The following is a 24,437-nucleotide window of genomic DNA, read 5'->3' on the forward strand; positions in this document are numbered from 1 at the left end:
TGGCTTAAATCAAGGATACTATTAAAGCTCATCCTGTGTAGCGCAGTCAGAAGACTAAATATTTTTAACAGGAAAGTTTTATAGAAGATGAAACAGTAGAATGACAAAAAAAACTGATTTTGCATGAGTTTACACACAATGGTACAAAGAAAAAGGCAGAAATGCATTGTTGATGCAGGACATCAAAGGAGACCGGTTCACCATAACTGAACAGGTTGGGAGTAAGACAATGTGACGATGGTTTGGTTTTAGCACTGATGTCAGGGTTAATTTTTTTTTTTTTATCAGAATTTGGTGCCAACAGCATGGATACATGGATACATTAAAATTTACACAGTTTTTTTTTTTATCATACCAATCTTGGTGTGTTTTACTCACTCACTCACTCATCACCTATACTGGGGTCAGTGGTAGCTCAGTGGTTAGGGCATTGGGCTATGTTTGTTTGGGAAGGTCCCTAGTTCAAATCCCACTACCACCAAGTTGTCCCTGTTGGGCCCTTGAGCAAGGCCCTTAGCCCTTAACTGCTCAGATGTACAATGAGATAAAAAAATGATAAGAGGATCTGCTGAATGCTTAAATGTATACTGCTTATCCTCCAGTTGTGGGGGGGGCTGGAGCCTATCACAGGAGAATTAGGGCACAATTTAGGGTATACCCTGGATGGGATGTTACTTCGTTGGCCGTACACACACACTCATTCATTCACCAGTTAGCATAATCTGCATGGTTTTGGCCTGTGGGAGGTAATGGCTGACCCTAGCCTACTACCAAAGCTGGGATACTGTGTGCGCAGAAGAAAGGATTTGACTGTGCAGTAATGTACTGTACATGTGAGGAATCAAGGCTGAACAATGTTCTTGTGTGCCATGCCACCAGTAGGTGGCGCTCCAGCTTTAATACAGAACCCTGGTAAAGAGCAATGGCGTGAGGAGGAGTGAATGTGTGTCTGATAGAAGAACTTAATCATCACTGCAGAGATGGTGATGCTTTCTGTTTCTTTGCGGATGATGAATAAGAGGAGGAAAGGAGGAGGGAAGCTGTGGCACAACGCGGAGTGTGAGTCGGATTGTGTTTGTGACTGAGCCGGAAGACCCAGGCTTAGAGAAAGAGAGACACACACACACACACGCACGCACGCACGCACACATTGCTGCACATCTGGAGTGTCTTGACAGCAGCGGCGACGCGCGCGGACGAGAAGCAGCCAGAAGCTCGCGACTGCGCGTGCATGAACACACACTACGTGTGCAAGAAGGTCTGCTTCACCTTTCGTCGCGTATTGGGGTCAGCTAGCGTGCACTGCTAGCAAACAGCAGAACATAGCATTGCACACACACACACTGACAGCGTCGACCTGCGAAAGACACGCACACACAGACAGGATGTGCATACGTTAGCTAGCTCGGGAATTTGCCAAACAAATGGCCATGCTTCATAAATAGACGACTGGACCAGATCTCCAAAGCTCAAAATCTACATAACATTAGAGGTAAGTGTGTGTTTGTGTGTGTTTCTCAGCGCTCGCGCTTTCTCCAGCAGAGGGGTGTTTTGTATGTATGCATGTGTGTGCGCGCGCGAACTCGCGCGCGCTCATACAAGGGGAAGAAAATAGACTAGCTTTAGCCGCGTAGCTAACGCGTCTGTACCGACTACATGTCTCCGAGGAGATTAAAACCACCACACGCCTCGGCGTCTCGCTGCACGTTTAATGAAAATGGGATTAAAAATGAGATAAAGGTGTTATTTAAAACACAGCGTAAATGTATAAATCATTTAAAAAGTCGTCGTTAACCTTTATAAGGGGCGGGGCTTGTATGTGTGTATTTATATATACTGCATGTGTGTGTGTGTATATATATATATATATATATACACACACACACACACCCTTGTGTGTTTTATATTTGTATATAGTCAGTTACTCAAAAATGAATACACAATTCAGGGAAAAAAAAACCTTTAAATTCTTTGCTATACTTTATATATTTATGTATATATGATAATATTTTGATATAAATATGATAATATTATTACTATTGTATTAAAATAATATACATCATGCTATTTGCACATATATTTATATGTGTATACATTTTCTGGCTGACTGTATAAACTGTACTGTGGATATATATGTGTTTGTGTATACACATATTTTGGTGGATTATAGTATCATATACTCACTGGCAGTTCATTATAAACACCATAAAAAAGGAATCATGCAAATACTTTTTTGATTTGTTTACACTCCATCTAGGAACTATTGAGGCCAATTGTATTTTACATTTATGCATTTGGCAGACACTCTTATCCAAAGTGATTTACAAAAGTGCTTTGAAGTTTCCGTCACCTGATAGATACTTACACTGGTGACTAGGTTACTAACTAAGTACCATCAGTCAGTCAAACACTGTTGTGAAGTTTTTTTTTTTTTTTTATATTTTGGACTAATAAACAAAGTTTTAGTCGTTGCTCAAAGATTGCCAGTGATGCGACTTTACGGACATCTAGAGGAAGTTCAGTCCACTATCTAGGACTCAGAACAGAAAACTTGTCTAGATGCATGTTTTCCTCAATCCCTGAGAGATGGTGTAGTAGTTCTGGAGGATCGGAGAGAACATGGTGTTTCTTTATGTCGAAATGCCTTGATTGATTACAGAGGTCGGAGGTCTGCTTTGATAGAAAGGGTGCAGTTCACACAACACATCGACTCTAGAAGTAGATGAGCTGCAAATCAGTCAAGAACAGGGATCTGAAACTGTTGTGGGAGCGGGCTTGCTCATAATAGAGAGCTGAAAGCTCATTGTCATTTAGTTCATTTCATTCTTTTGATGAAAAAATACAATAAAATGTTACATTTTCAATAAACACAGTCCCAACATGTCTACATACACAAATTTTGGCTATAGTTCCAGTAATAAAAATATTACAATGTAGCTAACGACATATTATGATAAACAGAATGAGCAGCTCACCTCTTATATCTTTTGGTCCAAATTGTTCATTCTTTTGTCACGTAATCCCATAGACACTATGCATAGCTTCTATGGGAGTCACGCGACAAAAGAATGAACGACTCGGATTAAAAGACTTGCTGTAAATAAAAAAAAGAGATGCCCGTCCAGGAACAATGAGCGAATCACGCTTTGAGACCACTTATTCCTCCAAGTCACGTTAAAGACTCATTAAAAAAAGAAGGAATCATTCATGAACGAACTAACAGTATCCTGCGTGGTACAAGCAAATTATTTGCTATGTTTATTTAGAATCGTAATAAATATCAAATCGGAATATTTATAAAATTGTGACATTTACAGAATGACAATACAAATTGAATCGGCAACTAGGTATTTTGATAATATCGTATCGGCTGGTCCCTGGTGATTTCCACCCCTTACATACAGTATATACATACTGTATACATATCCGCATATATAAAATGCAAAGCATAAGTCGTATCAATCTGACCTCCTTGAACATTACAGTCCGTTCAGTGTACTTCAGTGACCTTCTCGTTTATCAGATCAGAATCTAATAAAGCACCTTTGGGATGTGCTAGAATAGGAGCTTCACAGCATGAATGTGCAGCTGATGTAAATCTGGAGCAGATCTGTGATGCAACAGGGACCAGAATAGGCAGCACGGTCCGTTAGGCTTTTCTATGAGCAACGCTCACACGGCATCACGTCTCGAGATTTTCATCACTACGTCACAGAGGACATCAGTATTTACCGAGTATAACGAAAACCTTCGTCGGTAAATGATTTGAAGCAGACAAGCTTGTCACGGTTTTATCTCAGGTGGTGTGTAGGTGGGTGAAGTGAGGGAAATTTTTATTTTTTTTGGTCTGGGTTATCATTCTATGCTCGGGTGACTCATAGGCCTGGCATGCGGCAAGTCTTAATTCTAGGTGTCGAAGATAACAGGACATCAGTGGCTGTTGGACACAGAAGACTTCAATCTGTTCCTTTCTGCCTGCTTCATGAAGCTTTAACTATTGCCAGTGAATCGTTTAAAAATGTACGAATGGATGCGAGCAGGCAGCTGGTACGAGATGATTCTTGGTAATTTATTTCTAGTTTGCCGTTTCTCAGGCCAGTCTTTAGCGACTTCGGAGCAGTGTTCAGTTTTACCCTGCTGTATGTTTGGAGATGTTTAGCTCATAAGAGCCCGTGGTGACACAAACTCTTTAAATGTTCTGAAAAGTTCCTCATCCTTGACTTTAAAACTCATGAAGTTATAGTGTGAATGTGTGTACCCATGACATCATTATGCATCATATGGTGGTGTGCCTGGAAAGCCCATGTGACAGAACGAGATCATTTTAAAAAGCTTGTTTCTTTTGGTTACTGAAAGTACATTTCATCCTATTTAACAACTCTAATGATTTAATAACATCTTATATTTAATATTTAACCTGTTCTGAGTGCATTTCTTGAACAAATTGATCTAAAACAAATTAAGAACATATTGTTGCGAAATATGTCACATAGGGCTTTTAAACCTAAAATCATCAGGGGAAAAAATGCCATGTAAAGTCTTGCAGTGCCATGTGGTCTGTTTGGTTCTGCGTTACTTCCCCCTGTAATGTCCTTTAAAGGAGAACTGGGTCTAAGCTCTTATGGGTTGGAGATGTCCCCAAACTGCGTAATATTTTCGAAATATTATTCATGTGGTGTTTGTTTCCAGATAAGGTTCTTTGGAAGCAAAAAAGTAAAAAAAAAACCTCTAACAGCATGAAATTCATTTACTGTTTTTAAAACAGTTAGCTGACGGATAGAGTCGACTGTGCTCGAAGCTTACGTCTCATTTCATTATATAACTCCTTCCTGAAATGTGAAACATGTTTCCTGGGATTTAGAGAAGTAGATTGCTTCTGACTCATACCCTACTATTGTTTTATTACAGAATGTAATTTAGTCTATAACATATTCAGGGTTTGTTTTTTGAACTACAGAAACGTTTCCTAATTCACGTTTTTACTTGTGAAGTGATTCTCGAGCGAAGTGAAGCCACGTTTTATACTGATCACCGACCTCAAGATCCGCTCCTGCTGACTCAGCCTACTGTGATATCTTTTAACCTAATCGGTTTCCTGAAGTTAGTATTTTCAGACGCGCGGCCTCGCTCCGCGTCGCGTCGTTCTGCGTGCTTCACGCTTGAGGTGAGGAGTTACGATCGTCCTTATCCTGTTAATATTAACAGTTACTTCACTCGAGTGCTGCTTCTCCCTCTGCTACTACGCCACGCCCGGTGTTTTTTATGGATTGAGCCTAAATGGCGTTCTTTTCAAATATTATTAAAAGAAAAACAAAACAAAACAAAAAAGCTTCCCTTGGTCCAGTTATAAAACCAAGATGATTAGGTTTGTCCTTGATGAAGCCATCATTAAGAGAATGAGTCACAGAATTGATTGTCTTCCTGTCCCACACCGAAGCCCAGGGAAGCCTGGAAATAACAGGAGGACAAGCCAAGGGGGGCCTCTGTCAGACTCTGACCAGCATACCGATATGACCCTGAGTCCAACGGCTACACGCCTCAGCTGCATTATTTATAGCTGCATGGTAAACAGCGAAGTCCACGGTTTCTATACAAGGCTGCTTGGATTCGCTGGTTGAACCAGGGGTCGACGGTATCATAGGAACCATGTTTAAGCAAGCAGGATGGAATATATGTGGATGACCAAACAGCAATGTGGCGTTTTTCTTTCCTGTTTCTGTGCTCGATTCTCAGAGTCTGCGATATGTCCGGTAGTTGTGTTGGGAAGAAACCAGGCTCAGAAATGTTGGCTATTGAAAAAAAAAAAAAAGAAGAAAAAAAAAGCACCATGTCCTGACGATAACCCAGTGCAGTACGTAAGTGAGTAATAACTGTTCCATGTTCAGTGTCAAAAATAAAACACGGTCAGTGACAGTGCAGAGGAATCCGCAGACCGTGGTTTCTCAGACGTCTTCTGACCAGAAATAGACACGTATCCCGTCTGGTTTATTTATTCGGACGGAGGATGAGATGATATGGCTGGATCATAACATTTTATTTCGCTTGGGTTGTTGCCCCAGCCTAAATTACGGTTATGAAATGATGAAATTATGGCTCATATACACAAATCATGATCACAAGACTAGACTTTTAGGCTCGTTCTTTACGAGGTTAGCTAGTCGATTTGAAATGAAGTGTAGTAGCTATCTGCAGTATATATACAGTATATATATATATATATATATATATATATATAAAAGACACGAAAGAATCTGAGAGCTTGCATTGTTTCACTTTAGAAAAGTGGGAAGTAAAATAAATAAATCACTCTTTAAAAGAACAAGACTGTACGGAGGCTAGAATGGAAATAACAAACATCGAAGAAGAAAGAAAAAAAATAGTCTTTTAAAAACATTTTAAAAAACCCCATGTGACTCATATACTTCCTGGTATTTAAAAGTGTGTTTAAAAACACAATCACACCTTCACACAGTTTCTAACCAATAATAGACGAGATCCAATTCATGTGACCAATCAGAAATCACAATGCTGAAGGCGGGACTTCTTAACCTCACGCATTCTAACTAACAGTTTTACTTTTTCTTTAATTTATTATTTCCGTAAACTATTATCTATAAATCACTGAATCGTACATGAATGTGGTTCGGAACAACACTGAGGTTTAATATAGGACAGATATTGTACTAAACGGCGCTCTAGAGTAATAACCAATAATAAACAAGATGGGATTTTTCTGACCAATCATGACTCAGAAGGCGGGATTTCATGTTTTCAAAGTTAGTTATTTTATAGTTTACTTTACAAGAAACTAAACAAAAGGAAAAACAAAGTGAACCAGTCCCACGGTGATTCTTCGTACCCTGGCCCGGATGTCCTCTCACTCATCATGGCAAAAAATACTTTTTTTTTTTTGTAATATGAACAAGTGACTTGTCATCAGAAACGTGATGCTGTGTTATTTTTACTGACCCAACGTTATAAGTAGACATTTTTTTCTTGCAGATCTGCATATCTGGTTGCTGCTGCGTGCTGTTAGCAGTGCACTCCTTTAGATGAGCTTTATGTGCATGATTAAATTGTAAGAAGATGCTAATAGTAGTGTACATTGTGCTTCGCAGTTGCTAATTGTAAATAAGTCCAGATCACTGTTGTTGTGCCTCATCTGTTGATTAGCATTAAAACTAGAGCTTTGGCATTTATAATAGAGACGCATTAGTCGACCAACAGTAAGGAGAATTGGTTGGTCAGACATGACTGATCAGCCTTGGATCTAACCGATTCTGTGTCGAGTGCACGAGCTTCTGTATGGCACAACAGAAACGTTTTTATGGTGTTACATAATTAAAGTCGTGTGTGTTAAGAATCCGCCGATAAGCCTATTCCTTTAACTGTGCAAGTAAAGTAGTTTTGAAACTCACTTGTTACGCACTCTTAGACCAGTCTCAACACACCACTAGTGTTTCAAAACACGTGCCTTAGAAGCGCGCACGTGCCTGCCTGCATGCTCACAAGTACTAAACAAGACTGGAGGCGTTTGTGAAGCAGTTAAACATCACTGTTTTTTTTTATAATCATACAGGTGATACACTCTGAACTATTCACACAATGTAGAAGTGAATTATTTCAATTATAATTAATATTAATTCAAAATAATTACGGCGGATGCGCACGGTGGTGTAGTGGGTAGTGTACAGGTAGTGTACTGTCGCCTTGCACCTCCAGGGCCCGGGTTCGATTCTCGCCTCTGTGTGCATGGAGTTTGCATGTTCTCCTTGTGCTTGGTGGGTTTCCTCCGGGTACTCCGGTTTCCTCCCACAGTCCAAAGATATGCAGGTTAGGCTCATTGGCATTCCCAAATTGCCCGTAGTGTGTCTGAGTGTATATGTGTGTGTGTGCCCTGCGATGGATTGGCACCCTGTCCGAGGTGTACCCTGCCTCGTGCCCTAGGCCTCCTGAGATAGGCTCCAGGTCCCCGCGACCCTGAATAGTGAGAGGGTTAAACTCTTGTATATAAAGTTAGTTTTCATAGTCTGAATGCGGCTCTTGGTTTTAAATGAGAATATAATGTTATAAGGAATGAGCTACATTAAATTACTCATGTTGAGTTCTGGCAATTAAAAATAAACTTTTTAACTTTTTTTTATTTAAAGTTTAAGTTCTTAAAATTGTAAAAAAATAAAAATAATACATTCAATGTAATACTTGATGTAAAATCGTGATGTTAATCAAGTTGACACAGAGGTATCGTGATAATATGGTATCGGGTGGTGACTTGTGATTCTTATCCCTAATGATGACGTACGCAGTGTTCACGTCACATTGTGTTTTGGGATTTTTTTTTTTTTTTTTTTACAAGTGTGAGTAAAAGATGAGTCCCTAATCAACAGTCAGACGTGTCACGGGGATTAGGTGTCACTGAATGAAATTCTCCGTCAAGAAGTTTGGACCCCTTAGCCAGTCCCACCCGCCCTCACTGAAATGATCATGCGTGTGTGTGCGTGTGTGTGTGTGAGTATAAAAACCTCAGTACTTCCATGATGGAAATTTCCAAAGCGCTCTCAGTATTTGAATGTGGTAAACACGTTGATTCACTCGCAGGATCACGCTGTCACACAGTGACAATAACCAGAGTAGAGAAGGACGCTTCTGCTGCGAGCGAGTCGGCGAGTGTAATCAAACCGTGCGTCCTCCAGACTCTCTATCTTCCTCAGGGAAGACCATTAATAAGTGAGATGAGTTTCTGTAAGGGTCGTACGTCTCACATTCACTGCCGGTTACCTCTGAACTCCTTGGCGCGGCGCTGCCTCTCGGACGAAGGCGTAAGCGCCGTGATTGCTGAAAGTGTCGGGTTACGCCGAGGCCGCCTGATGAGCCGAGCCAGTCCTGTCGGTGACCAATCACCCTTGACCTCATGATGGTTCGCTTCAGCTTTCCTGTGGCTATTTCTGGACGTCATTCTTTCCACCGAGCACCATTTTCCTCTTGGTCTCCACAAAGGCAACCACATCGGAGTTTTTTTTTTAAAATATATTTATTTTTTTAAACACCCCTCCCCTACCCACCCCACACTTTGCTCATAACCTATTTTTACATGGTGACTGACAGGGCTCAGGGTTGCAGAATGTTTCAGAGAATGAAACGAAATACTGAAAGTAAAAGCTTAAATCTATGCTGAAGAAGCGCAAAGGTAGATCAACGTTTCAGCAACGCGTCAGTATGTCAGGCTGTTCGCTCAGTTTAGCGGTCAGCGTTGGAGTCGTCAGAGCCGCCCTGCCTGACATTGGGTTTGATTTAGAGCAGCTAATTTTCATGTTTTCCTCGAGAAGCAGAAAGAGGAACTCCCTGTGGTTGATTATGATGAAGAGGCGTTTGGAAAGTATGATAATTTGCTGTGTAGTAGGATCAACTTCAACATTAATTGTGTAAATGTGGACAAATTGGCCAAACTGCATTCCTTAAACAAGATTAGGAAGCATCTATACTGAAGCTAATACTGGGCTAAAATATTGATTTTGGAATTGTTGGATTTGAGAGATTTTTTTTTTTTCCAATCTGATCTTTGTGTGCAAGCTTCTGCTTTATTACGTATCTATTTGGAGTGTCGCTCAATACCCAGAACTTTAATATAGGAACATGGGTACATCTCTCTCTCTCTCTCTCTCTCTCTCTCTCTCTCTTTTAAGTCAGCCAAATTTATCCACACTTCAGCAGTTATTATTATAGTTGTTAACATTACGTTTTTCTCTCTTTTTGCCTCCAATAACAAACTGGATTCCATATTAACTTAGAGACATCAACTGTTATACTGAACTTCCAGCCTCCTAACACACAGCATGCCACCGTCGTCTCATCTTGCTCACCAGGGACAGTCTGATCATTTTTAGATCACTCTGATTTGTACACGTTTTGTACACCTGTCTATAATTAGCGCTGTTGTCTTGCACCTCCAGGGTCCAGGTTCGATTCCCGTCTCTGTGTGCATAAGGTTTGCATGTTCTCCCCGTGCTTGGTGGGTTTCCTCCGGGTACTTCGGTGTCCTCCCACAGTCCAAAGATATGCAGGTTAGGCAAATTGGCGTTCCCAAATTGCCCATAGGGTGTGAATAAGTGTGTGTGTGTGTGTGCCCTGTGATGGATTGGCACCCTGTCCAGGGTGTACCCTGCCTCGTGCCCTAACCCTCCTGGGATAGGCTCCAGGTCCCCGCGACCCTGAATACAGGATAAAGCGCTATAAAAGATGAGTGAGGGAGTGAATTGAATTGAATAGTCGCACCTGCTATTGTGTGATCGTCAGAAGAGAGACGTGTTTTTTCCATGTTGAAGTGTGTATAAATTTTTTTTGGCTGACTTTATACAGTATACTGTATAATTGTTCTTATATAAGAATTCAAATAACTAGTAGTGATGGGAATAACCAGGGTTACTGGCTGATTATCTTGATATGTGCTGTAAATGCCAATTCGATTTGTATTGTGTAAAAAAAAAAAATGAGGACGTTGAAGATTCTAGAAGTTTTAATTCACAATAACAGTAACAAAATACATGAAGGACTTCGGTTTGCTCTGAGTCAAAAGTAATAACTCTAAATATCTGGACTAAATCATTTACACTGTCCCTAAAAACAACCCCTTTCACTCCTCAGGTAAATAGGCTTGTTTTAAATACAATATACTGAAACCATTTGTAATAAACATCTTTTGATCACCTACTTTTGGTCATCACGTCTTATCACTAGCATCCTCCTGCTGTGGGTGGTATCACACCATTTGAGTGATAGGATTTACATATTACTGAGACCATGTGACCATTCAGGTCATCCTTTAAACTGAATGTAGGATGGGTCTCGACGGTCCACTGTCTTACCCAACTGTAGGTGACACTTTACTATTACACCGCTAGTAAGATCCACATTCTAGCAAATTAAGCCGCTTGGAGGATAAGCATCATCATAACACACCCTGGAGTGGAGTTTGTGTCGGGGCAGTCAAGTCTGTCATTTCGTACAATTGCAACTCTGTAAGTATCACTCTGCTTTAATATCCTGATTCGATGTTATTTTTTTCCCAGATTTTGTTGCAATACCAGCATATAATTTGCTCCTAGCACACAAGGCATATAGTAAAACAAACAAAAAAATTCATATCGTATAAAAACAAATTTTTTTCTCATATAAACTAAAAAACAAATATATATATATATATATATATATATATATATATATATATATATATATATATATATTTTTTTTTAAATATTGAAATTATAAAAAAAAAAAAATTATTAAAATTAAAACTATTTTTAATTATTTAAAAAAAATTTTTGTATCACCATGCAGAAGAATAACAACACGTAACTGAAGCACTTTCCCTCGTTCTCTACTAACTTTTACAACTGTGTTTTTACAGTTTCTTAGATCTCAGTTTTTAGTAATGTTTAATTTTCTCCAATTTTTCCCCACTTTTTTACTACAGCAACAAAAAAAAAACTTACTGTGTAATAAAGCACAAGCATTTCATTAAAATGAACACTACATATCATTCTTGGGCTTTATACTGTGACATAGTGAAGATACTATCATCTCTATGATCTTTATATCGATGGCTTTTCCATTGCAAATTTATGCTAATTACCTCAGACATCGTTATAAACATAAATACATCCTTATAAACCCAAATACAACCTCAATGACTCCCACATACAACCATGACCCAAATACGACCCAAAAATCTTTTTTTTTTTTTTTTTAAATACATTTTTAACCTCTATCTTTGCATTTAAATGAGTAAAATGTTGCTCTAAACTGTCTTTATAGAGACATGGAGACGTTGTGTGTGGTAGGAGCAAATTGCTAGCGTAAAAGTTTGTTTAAAAAATTGTATCGAAATTTAAAAAACAAACACAATTGAAGATCAGAACCGCACACATGGGTATCGTGGGCTCGTATCGATGATTCTAATCCCTAATAGACACTAATAGAACCAGTTGGGAAGTTTTTTTTTTTGTTTGTTTTAGATGTACAAAAGTAATATTAAATAAGTTATCTCAAATTTTCTCCACCGGCTTTTATGTATTTTTAAGGCTTATCTTATTATGTGGACGTTTTAAACAGATACCAATAATAACACACATCACCGTCAGTGTCGGCTGCTTTTAACTGGACTTATTTCATATTTCTCTGGAATAAAATAAAATGAACAAGTGTACCACCTCTCCTGGTTCTAATGCATTGCCTTTTCGGCCAAACTTTTTGTTTGTTTATTTATTTATTTATTTATTTATTTTAACGAGCCCCCTCCTTCTCGTCGTGTTCTGGATCCTGAATTGCACAATTGATTATGATGAAATCCTCGTGACGAAATAGCTTGAGCATTAATATTATCTAACGTGTCCCACTTCTCTTTGAAAGCCCTGTAGTCCTACTTTCACAACCTCGAAAGCCTTGCTTTTGTAACCCCGGCACTTTGCAACTTCGCTTTGCAGCTGTGCGTGGGTTGAAGTCATTGTCCACAATGCAGAGAGCCATTATTAATGGACGCAATCAGGAAGTGGGCATTTGGTCTTAATAGACGCTTAATCTTGGTAACAAATGGCTGGAGACCCACTGAGAGGGTCCTATGTCATGGCTGGCTCCGAGCACTGTGTCATCAATGCTGTGAGAAGAAACTGTATATTTTCCAGCCTTTGCACTTGGAGCCAATCCAGACACTAATGGTATTGGGCTGTGGCACGCTGGAGCCACCCAACCTCCCTTCAGTGCCAATGATTCATTTTGGCATCTCACTGATTCTAGTCAAACTCCTTTGATGTGGATGAGGTGCTGTGGCATGGTGGAGGTTTAGGACTCTGGACAAATTGGCAAAAAATAAAAAATAAAAATCCTTAGTAGGCAACTACTATGTCACTCTTGAGCCCAAGCGCTGCCTTTTTAGAATTTCCCTCAACATAATTAAAGTTGTGTTTAAACAGGGCAGTGGATAGCAGCACACGCCCACTATTAGCAAGGCATTTAAACCTCAACTGCGTATTTGTTATCGACGTTCAAATGGAAATCACTCTGGATAGAGGCGCCTGCCAAATGCCATTAATGTAAATGGAAACAAAACATCAGAGAGCTGTACATACATTATCTTTGTATCTAATGATGTTGATTTGAATTCTCAAATCAGAAAGTGTCCATTAATTTTCTGTAACACCATCATTTAAAAAAAGTAGTTCTAGCTGTAACAAGCATCCATCAGCTATAACATTACAGTTCTGGTGTCTGGCACCAGGACACTGGCAGCGGATCCGTTGGGTGCTCTGGGTTACAGGGTGCGTCCAGTTTATCCCGTGGGTGTTCAATTCAATTCGTGTTTGGAGCTCTGGTTGGGGGCAATGGGCTCCGTGCTGTGTGCAGCAGACTGTGGTGCACTGGGTGTTCTGGTGCCTTTCTGTTGTCGCAAGCATTGGACTTTCTCTGTGATTTGTTCTGCATTGACTTTTGAGGTGGATTGGATCAGACAGGCTAGCCTTTGCTCCCTACTGGCGTAAATGAGTCTTGGGTTCTCATGATCCTGTCACCAGTCTACTGGTATATAATTGATAATCAGAGTTAATGTGATAATGTTTGTGGTATTACTGTTATGGCTAATTTAGTGTAAATAATTTATATATCAGCATGCTTGATATCCCAATACGTCGGTGAGCCCGGTCCCTTGTTTAGTCTACAGCGTGGTTACTGAGTAAAAAACCACCATGTTAAATGTTTTTCATACTAAATAACCAACTCTAGACTTCACGGTGCGATCAGAACACTGCTCACACTTCACAGAGTCTAGTTTAAAATTAAATTTTACACGAGTAGTAGTTTATAAGGTAGTTTATAGTCTCTTAACGTGATGCTCAAATTCCAGGCACGAACATGCTTACCCTGTAAACACCCCACAGCGCAGGTGAGCGCGTCGCAGGACCAAAATGCAAAGACGAAAATGCAGACGGATTTGTTCTCAGAAGCTTTTGAACTTCTTGGGAAAAAAAACAAGCACCGACTGGGAAAAGCGCCAGAATCCCTAAAACGATTAGAAGGAGTGCCGACTTTCAGTCGTGTGCGCTCGGAATTGTTTTCAGTAACAACAGTTCCGGGTTAAGGGGCAGATGTGTTCGCGTGCTCAGAGCAGGAAAAAGCCGGATCACTTGGTACGCAGTATGAGGGCGGCTTTGTGATCAGGTTCTTTATGTAACCCAGAAGGCAGTGTTTTTTGTTGTTCTCAGCATATGCCTTGAACATGGAAAAAAAACGAGGTGGTGCTTCGACTGATTTGTAATTTAACATTAAAACAATCATTTATTTTTGAGGGTAGGTCAAAAGTTAACCGCACTCTGGCTGTGGAATTTATTCGAATTAACTTCTAGAAGAGATAAATACACATAATCTCTTTGTCCATCTGTCAACATGCTTTTATATTCCCTCGTTAAATTTTTTTTAAGCTGAGCTGCGAGCGACGAATGCACCGCTGTCTTCACTTCTTCAGCAGGAGTGAATTTTCGTCCTTGTAGGACTGCTTTCAGGAGATGGAGCAAGATCAGGACTAGAAGGAAGAGGCTTTAACACCTCAAAACGAAGTCATTGCAGAGTGTCTACAGTGTAGGCAGAAGTATGCAGACATGCATCGTCATGCAAGATCATGATATCCTTACGTAGCACCACAGTCTCACTGTAACGAGCACTGTTGATTGTAGAACCTTTTTCCTGATAATGTTCCAAAACAGGTCCTTGAGAATCCCAGAAAACTTGTTGTAGCTTGTTGCAGTTGACTTTTGAACTTTTTCTCGGTCGGTGATTGAGGATATTTTCTTTCTGTACTTTGCCGTTTACTCTCAGACTCGTAGTGATAAATCAGTTTCTCGTCAGCAGTAATGATTTCTCTTTGAGAAACTTTCAGTTCCTTAGAGTGTCAGTCCACTTTTGGTTGGAGATATCCAACCGCTTCTGTTCATGCTCTTCCTCAAGTTGTTTCGGCACCAGGTACACTCTAAGGCCGCAAAAAAAACAAATGACCTGATATAACACGTTCACACCTGGGGAGACGGTAGGCTTGATTGGAAAGCGCTGATAAGACAGAAGTTTTATTATAACCGTGGATCATTTTTGTATTTTTCCCTATACAAATTAATAGTGTAAGTGTAAAAGCAATCACATAAAACCATAATCAGATTATTATCCATCCATCCATCCATCCATCCTCAACAGCTTATCCAAAGTCGGGTCACAGAGGTAGCAGTTCCAGCAGAGAACCCCAAACTTCTCTTTCTCCAGCCACCTCAGCTAACTTTGACTGGGAAATCACGAGGCGTTCCCAGGCCAGTGTGGAGATATAATCTTTCCATCAAGTCCTTGGTCTGCCCTGTGGTCTTCTTCCAGCTGGAGGTGCCAAAAGCACCTCCCTAGGGAGGCATCCCGAAACACCTCAACTGAGTCCTTTCCATGCAAAGGAGTAGCGGCTCTACACCATGTTTCTCACAGATGGCTGAGCTTTTCATCTTATCTCTAAGCGAAAAGCCAGCTACCCTTTTGAGAAAAATACCGCTGGTATTCGTGATCTTGTACTTTCAGTCATGACCCAACACTCATGACCATACTGTAGGTGAGAGTTGAAACGAAGATCAACCGGTAAATTGATGTCCCCAGCTCCGTTGGAGGTAGGAGTTGAAGGCCTTTTGGACAGGGGCCTCCCCTAGACGTTCCCAATTCACCCGCACTACCCGTTTGGGCTTACCAGGTCTGTCCAGTGGCCTCCCCTGCTACCTGATGGTGATCAGTTGACAGCTCCGCCCCTCTCTTTTTTCCGAGTGTCCAAGACATATGGCCTCAGGTCAGATGAAACGATCACGAAATCGATCAATGACCTTTGGCCTAAGGTGCTCGGGTACCAAGTACACTTGTTAGCATCCCTTTGTTCAAACATGGTATTTGTTATGGACAATCCATAACTAGCTCAGAAATCCAAAAACAAACCACCGCTCGGGTTTAGACGAGGGAAGCCGTTCCTCCCAATCACGCCCCTGCAGGTATCTCCGTCATTGCCCACATGTGCGTTGAAGTTCCCTAGCAAGACTATGGAATCCCCCACCAGAGTCCGATGCAGTACTCCATTCAGAGTCGCTGAACTGCAGAGTATTTAGAGATTCTCTGAACTGCATAAGCACAGACCACAGTGAGAGTCCCCCCCCCATGGTCCTAAAGCGCAGAGAGGCGACCCTCTCGTCTACTGGAGTAAACTCTAACGTCGTGGCACTCAGCCGGGGACTTGTGAGTATCCCCACCTGCCTGGTGCCTCACATCCTGGGTAACTCCAGAGAAGAACAAAGTCCAAACCCCTATCCAGAAGTATGGATCCAGAGCTAAGGCTATGCGTGAGGTAAGCCCCACCAAATCTAACTGATAACGCTCCACTCCTGCACAAGCTCCGGCTCCTTCCCCCACAGAGAAGTGACGTTCCACGTCCTCAGAGCCAGCTTCTGCCTCCTGAGTCTGGTCCGCGAGGCACTCGGCCTTTACTGCTACCCAAATAACAGCGCACCCAACCCCAACGGATTCTCTCACAGGTAGGGGGTCCACAAAATGAGGGAGAATAGGGGTCTAAGTTGCTCTTTCGGGCTGTGCCTGGCCAGGCCCCGTAGCTGTCCCTCCTCTTTTCATGGGCTTTTTTAAACCATACTTAGTCTGGCCCCTCGCCTGAGACCCAGATTATTTATTTATTCATTAATTTTTTAAGCACACCCTCAGGGGTGGGGCAAAAAACACGCTGTATTTAATGAAGTTATTAATAAAGAGATAACATAATCGCTCCGTTGTTGTGAGGTCCCTGAAATGCACAGCGTTTCGCGCTATTAACAGCCACATCACGAGCTGCGCTATTATCATGTGGCTCGTAGTAGCAGCAGTAGCAGCAGCAGCAGCCCAAAACTATTTACACTTCACCGTCTTACAGCGAGGAAAGAACTGCCATCCGAACTGTGACGGAATTGTGGCCTGCCGACTCGCGTTTCCTCTGCAAACGTGCTCTTTTACAACATCTCACGCTGTTCAGAGCTTCCTCTCACCGCACGCGGGACCCGTCAGCTTTTTCCGCTCATGTTTTTATCGTAAGTCATTTGAGTATGCATTTTGTTTGTGGCTGATATTTGCATAAGCAAAAACGATGTTGATTTTGCTAAGACCTAGAGTATTTTTTTATGCTTGTTTTTTTTATTTTTTTTATAGCACGTCACTTTAAAGCGAGAGCGAGAGATAAGCTTCAGAAGCATTTAACTTTGGCATTGCAACAGGAAATTATTGGGTTTTTTTTAGTTCTCAGAACAAAGTTTTGTTAGTTCTGTTTTCTTCCCTCATATGGCTAAAGGTTTGTTCACACTTTTAAGAGCGAATATATACACACAGTAACTTCAGCCTTTCATTCTCAAGCTCATAAGGCTTCTTCGAATTCCTTATACAGTAAATTCAATGAGTCTAAAGTTTTTTTTTTTTTTTTTTTTTTGCAGGTATGTCATTTCCTGCACAGCTTCAGATTACACTTTTTAATAGGTGATCTGCTTAACAGACTGACTCTGAGTCAGGAAATCCTGAATGCTTTCATTGTTGAAATGCAGAGCATCGCAGACAGGATGGTCAGTGTGACTGTTTTTTTTTAATTCTTCCTTTTTTTAAGGCTGGTTTTACCCCAGTATAAGTCAGATACCTTTTCACTCTCACTCATTTGATCATAAGCGATCCATTCTTGCATTTCCTTTCGAGTCAGACTTCGCAGAAATGGGCGCTTCGGCATTATCCCGTACTTCCACAGCCCCGAAAGAGGCTTTTTAATAGCTGTGAGTGGCGAGGTGAGCGGCTGACGATTATCCGAGCTCGAAATGCCCTCGAGGTGAGTGATTTATTACAGTAATTTAAGGAAACGAACGAGCGCCGAGGCGTGCCACTATCAGCTGGGGCCGCTCTATAAATAAACTGCCTTTGCTCATCATCCGCCCCTCGTGTCAGCCGTTTGTTTGTGCTCCCCGTTTTGCCCGTTTCTTCGCACTTGTGATATTTCGGGCTTATCGTTGAGCTCCAGCACTGCTAAAACCGAGGAGACTGCGTGCATTCTGATATGTGTCCTAGACAACACTGTAGTATGCTAGTTTGGAGGATTTTAGCAATATCTCCCTCCCCCCCCCCCCATTATGGTATGATTCAGAAGTGCAGAGTTGGACGAGAGACGCTATGTTTCGCTTACATAAAGCATTAGAGTTGGTACTGTAGGTGATGAGCGCCAGGGAAGGTACTGTAGCTAACGTGTGCTGAAAAGGTTACCGCGAGTCGCCAGATGATGTCATGGCATCGGTTGGATGTTAAATGAATAGAATACTATCATGAGAGTATAAAATGATCAATGAGTGCATAGGATTTGTAATAGAATGGATTTGTTTTTAACTAAGCAACAAAGTTATTTAATACGTATCTGTTTCATAAAAGTAGTTCCGATTCATTTATTTTTTTTAATTAAGTAAACAGACAAATGACAAGACAGTCACTAAATCTCGTGCCAGACGCATGTAGTTGTCGGTGCTTATGATGAGACTTTCCTCACAGTCTTATGTCTTGGACAACTCTCAGTGTCCTGTAGGTTCCCAGGGAAGTAGACGTGATTGATTTTAATTAATCATGATGTCTGTGGATTTTCACACGGCACCTTGTAATATCAATATCCATTAATAATTAACTTCAGTGTCCTCTGTGAAGTAGACGAAATTGTTCACAGGTAACCATGCATTACCCTAGTCTTACTGTCTCTCACCTTGTACCATGACTGTCACAGAGGAATGTGCATGTAGCGCTTTCAAGTTCCTGCTTTGTGCAGATCAACTCTGGTTCGTGACCCGCAGGTTGCTTATCAGCGTCTGATACGACGACACATCTCCTACTCGGATGAATGTGTTTCATTCATGCAGAGTGAAACCTCTTTTGTCATACGTCCTGATTATTATTATTTTTTTTCCTTAGTTTTCGTCCTTTTATAAGACCTCATTAAACATGGGACTAAAAATGAGATCTTGGCTGTAGAACTCGCGTAGTTGCAACTGTATCCAAAAAAATGGATATAGCGCACCTTGGAGACGGTGGTGTGTGAAAAGCCCAGGAATTCACATTTCTGATGTTTGCTGTGAACGTTAATCACGTTATTATATATTGCACTGTTGCCACAGGATTGACTGAGGAAATAAATCAATTAGTGTACCTATTAAAATGGCCGGTTTGTGTTCATGCCACATCTCGTGAACATAAACATGATGTGGTTGTACAGTGTAGAGGACGTTTTTTTGGGGATCTCGGGGCTTTAGTGGGGCAAGTGTGTGACCGCACAGGTTCATCTATCAGCCACACGCTCCGGCTGTCTTTCTCATCGCCTCACCGTCTCCCGCGTGAAGAGCGACGGCAGTCCGCGACGGTTTAAGAACAGACAGCGGGTGTTACTTCACTCCTCGATGTTCTGACTTGTGAAACTGAGCCAGGGGAGAAATGCAAACAGAGGGTGGGGAGATGAGCCGAGGGGCCGTCCCCGAGCCGTTTTCATCACGCTGGGCCCAGCCAATGCTGACACGGCCTCTTGCATTTCCATGGTAACAGCGCTTTATAGCCCACCACAAGCAGTGGATACTGGAGCAACAGCAGCAGGAGCAGGGGGGGGTGAATAATGTTGCAGAAAAGAGGCTTTTTATATTTTTTCTTCCCTCTCTTATTCATTTCCAATCTATCCGATGATTCCGTTGACCGTCTCGGATGTCTTGTGAGCTTTGGGAGCAGACGCAGATCCCAGGCTGTGTTGGCATGGGTGTAGCGCGTTCGTGTTTGGGAATGAGACGTGGAGTGGGGCGCGCTCATTTTCTATTGATTGACTAGACCTTCTGCTATGCTCCATAGACCAGGTAAATCATGCCTTATTTAAAAAAAAATCTTTTTTTTTTTTTTGCCGAAATGTGCTTTTTGCATTTATGAGGCTTGGATCTGCCTCGTCTAATTAAACTCCATCTTGTCGTTTTCGATTATGATGATTATCGGTATCGTTATTGTAGTTGTTATTGTTATTATTATTATTATTGTCATTATTATCGGTATTACTTTGGATTCCGTTTTGTAGATGGTGATGGAAATGTCTTTTGTACGTCCTGAATGTTTTGCGCTCCTTCTTCTGTGCTAAAGAAAGGCATTGGACATTGATTTACTCATTGATTATGTAATTCGTAATCTCCTAAAGCTTTCGGATGTTTCCATCGTTCCATCTGGACCTTGTAACCTTTATAATGTTAGGATGGAGATCAGGAAGACCATAGTGCATGGATTTAACGGAAGGAAAAAAATAATATACATACATGTTGTCATTGACTATTGGGTTGCCAATTTTTAAGTGAATTAATCCCTTTTTTCGGTTTTGAGAAAGCATTACAATGTCTTGCTTAGTCTGATCATCTGCTATTTATTATTTTTGGCCCACACGCGTCCTCGGCACAAACACAAACGGGCAATTACCAGTTTTGCCCTTAATTGAGCGCTTTAGGCTGATGAATGCGCCGTTTTCTGTTATTGCCCGTTTATCTCTTAGGAAACCTGTTGGGGCTGTTCTGTGCCGAAACACCACCGTAAGAGCCCTCTAGGATCTCTGTGGACATTTTCGATTAGAAATTTCGATTACTTGGGACAGATTGTGCTTTGTGTAACGTGTTGCATCAGGAACTTGAGCGCCACCATGTTCTAGAGAATGTTGCTCGGCCGATATCAGTTTTGCTTCTCCTTATCGTCACGTGACCGCAGTACATACAGAAGCTCGAATAAGTGATGCTCATGGTCTCACCCCAGACATGGAAAGGTTAAACCCCTTTGTGGTTGCTCCTGAACGCAGACACATTTGCTTATGGTTCTTCCATAGGAAGCTTAGCTAAACAAACTCCGGAGATCAGCACACAGTGATCTAATTTCATCATTTGTCCTGATGTGACATCACCGATTCTGCTTTATAGGAGGAGAATAAGAAGCTTTTATTTGTCACGTATACATTACAGCACACTGAAATCCCAGGTTTGGAATCCCAAGCTAGAGTCAGAGCGCAGGGTCTGCTGTAACACACCATCCCTTGTGCTTACGAGGTTACGGCCCCAATATTGGTAGCATGGCTATGCTGGGCTTGAACCTTTGACCTTCTGATCGTCATAAACAAAGTCTGGCTTGATATCTTGCTCAGAATGTAGAAGAGTGAGACAAAAACAAAAATATCCGCGCTCCGGTTATAATAAAGCTGATTAACCAGGTGAAAGTTTCTTAAAGAGAATCATTACTGGAGATGAGACACGGATTCATCATGACGAGCCTGAGAATAAATGGTAGAGCATGGAACCGAAACATCCTCCTTTGCCATCGTAGAGAAAAAAGTCAACCATCAGCTGGAAAACTGATGCTTAAAGTTTCTTGGGATTCTCAAGGGCCAAAAAGCTCAAAGGCGAGACGCTTATTGGAGAGCTGAAGCTAAAACTTCGGATTAAATGCAGAGGACTGCTATGTAAGGGCGTTATAATATTGCATGACGATGTACGTCCGCAAACTTCTGGCCACACTGTTGAAACTGCAAAAACATAATTTTGAGGTGTCAAAGCATTTTTATTAGGGATGCACCGAAATGAAAATTCTGGGCCGAAAACGAAACCGAAATTTTTGGATGCACTTGGCCGAAAACTGATACCGAAACCGAAAATGGCTTCATTAAAAAACGTTTAAAATATTTTCTTTTTGTTTGTATTAAAAAAATGTTGCATATTGCAACTTTGCTGTCCTCATCTGAAACTTTGAAGTGCTTCCAAACCGCCGACATACTCCGTGTTTGATGCGTAATGACAGCGCGAACGAGATGGGAGGATGGGAGAGGCGTGGCGACAATTTCGGCTTTTATTTTCGGCGCTTTCTTACGTTTCGGGGGCCGAAATTTCGGTGCATCCCTAATTTTTATTGTCCTTATAGTCCTGATCTCGCTTCATCAGACACTTAGCTGTTAAAGATTTACTTTGATGAAGAAATGAAGACGGTGATGTAGGGCTGTAGCTATCGAATAGTTTAGTAATCGAGTATTCTACCAAAAATTTTATCGATTAATCGAGTAATCGGATACAATGTACTTTTGCGTAATTAAACAGAAATATAAAATATATAAGAGAAACAAAGAAGATTGTTTTTTTTTTTTTTTAGAAAAATCAACTATTATCTTTTAAATGCATTTTTCAAAAATAAACATTGTCATTATTCACAATACTAGGAATAGCTTACAGTTAATTAAGGTTGAATTAAGTGCATTACAGTGCCATACATTCTTATTTTAAAGCCTTTGCTCAGATGCAAAAACTAAAAAAAGGTATTTCAAATAACTAAGTATTAAAAAGAACTAAGGTACACATTACAATAAATATTAATATAATTTTGGGGTGACGAAAGCGATTCTTCTTCATCAGTGTTTACTGGCGGCTTGCATCCGGAAGCGCTGTGTCACGCCAAACAAATAATTGCGCAAAAACATAACGCAAGCTTTTAAAATTAATTGAAAGAAGCTTCTAAGCAAAAGATTACACAAGTTACTCGAGGAACCGTTTCAGCCCTACAGTGGTGGATTCGTAGAGGACGTACTGAAGCTTTTTGACGGATTGTACGGCAAGGAGATTATGTTGGAAAATGATGTATTTCTTATAATTAATAATAATAATAATAAAACATTTCTACAGCTGGAGTGCGCATTTATTCGTTTTGATCCTTTGGGCCACAGATGGTCGGATAATACCGTATACGATACTGAACTCCTCGTTCTTGTTTGTGAACGATCCACAGTGACGTAGGGACATGGTTCGCTAGAACATCGGGCGCCAGCAGCTAAAGGGTCAATACCCTTTGTTGCTGGTGTTGTGCATAGACATATTTGGTTATGATTCATATTGTTAAGATAAACTAAAACAGAAGGCGGCTGATGGATGATGATCCCTGTTCCTGTGGAGATCCTCTGAGTTGTACATGATCGCTGATCCAGAGGAATTTTTTTTAACAGCGCTCAGTGCTCAAACTTTAGTGGAAATTGCGATTAATTCCTGTTTAATACAGTAAACAACGATTGTTTGTCAGATCTGACATCAAGTAAGGTCGTTTGTTTTGTAGAGGCTATGCTAATTCAGGAACGGAGCTCCGCTAGCACTAGTGTCCTGTGTACAGATACTAATGCTTCTCTTAATTTCTCCAGTCACTGACCTTTCGCTTGCATATTTCAGTGTTGGAAAAAAAAAACCCATAATTTTTTTTAGTAGGAATACGTACTCAGGGGTGGCGTGTCCTGGTGGCCAGGATAAGAGTTTTTTTTAAAGTTTTTTTATTTGTAGTCGCCTGGTGGACAAGGAAGCGCGACGAATCATACAAAAACAAACAAAGTTCTTATACTGAATCCGCGATGTGTGGGTTAGGGTTAGCTCTGGGTATTGTTTATTTGCCACACGTAATCATGTCTGATGCAGCTGATCAAGGAGCATCTGAATGCTACAGTAGGGTGTGTCAGGGTAGGGTGGAATTTACTGTCAGTAGTCTTGAGTTCCGGGTGGGATACAGAGCCACTGGGCGTACGCTTTGTTTAATTATACACACCCGTCCTTTGTTTTAAGTTAGGTTAGATTGTGGATGAGCGTGTAGTACTGTTTCCTCCAATGGTCGGGTCAGCTTTCACATCAGTGGTAGCGGCTCGTACCCGAGCGCGCTTGCCCGTCTACGCACTCCGATACAGTAGGTGGCAGTATGCACCTTGGGGGGGGGGATCCCCGCCCCCCAAAAAAACAAGCATGAAGAAAAAGAGTGCAATAACAGCAGTGTTTCCTTCAGGTCTGGAATATTGATGCGGTTTTGGAAAGCGGAACGGCACAAATACATCTGACCTTTAACCCCAAAATTTTGATTTATTTGATATTTTTATTAATTTCACATTTCAGAAATGCAACCTACCCGTATGTGAAGAGTAAGACGAAGGAAGAAAAAAATAATACTCACTTTTTGGTCTACAGAAATGGCACTGTTTGTCATGTACGTACTATATCCAGGATTGTGCAGTAATAGGGTGCCATTTTTTTCAGCAGGGCAATATGATGAGCTGAATTTTTTTTGCATTTTAACAAATGGGATACATAAGCAAAGAAATACCGCAGATTCATAACATTGTGCGTTTTTATGGTATTTTTCGGGTGTTTCTGTGATTAGAATAAATAAATAAATAATAATTAGTGTTCTACATTTCTGTGACGTCATTCCAAGGAGACTTGTGGCACGAGACAAGGTACGCCCTGAACAGCGTGCCAATACATCACAGGGAACACGTGTACACACACACACACACACACACACGCACACGCACACGCACA

General features: G+C 41.1%; 1 protein-coding gene across 10 annotated transcripts in view; it reads left to right on the top strand.

Moving 5' to 3' along the window:
• The first annotated feature begins 930 nt into the window (after nt 1-930).
• The window catches only part of LOC128505529 (membrane-associated phosphatidylinositol transfer protein 2), a 69,243-nt gene continuing 45,736 nt past the window's right edge, over nt 931-24,437 (top strand). For 7 of the 10 annotated variants that reach the window (XM_053476014.1, XM_053476021.1, XM_053476020.1 and 4 more), the window contains exon 1: nt 931-1,492. The gene's annotated coding sequence lies outside the window, so the exon portion shown is untranslated. Of the gene's footprint in view, nt 1,493-16,890; nt 17,124-17,777; nt 17,900-19,813; nt 19,941-24,437 lie in introns of those variants that run through there. The other 3 variants (XM_053476017.1, XM_053476016.1, XM_053476015.1) reach the window with 3 other exon arrangements.

This window comes from Clarias gariepinus, chromosome 17, assembly GCF_024256425.1.
Source record: "Clarias gariepinus isolate MV-2021 ecotype Netherlands chromosome 17, CGAR_prim_01v2, whole genome shotgun sequence".
In the NCBI taxonomy this organism is placed as follows: domain Eukaryota; kingdom Metazoa; phylum Chordata; class Actinopteri; order Siluriformes; family Clariidae; genus Clarias; species Clarias gariepinus.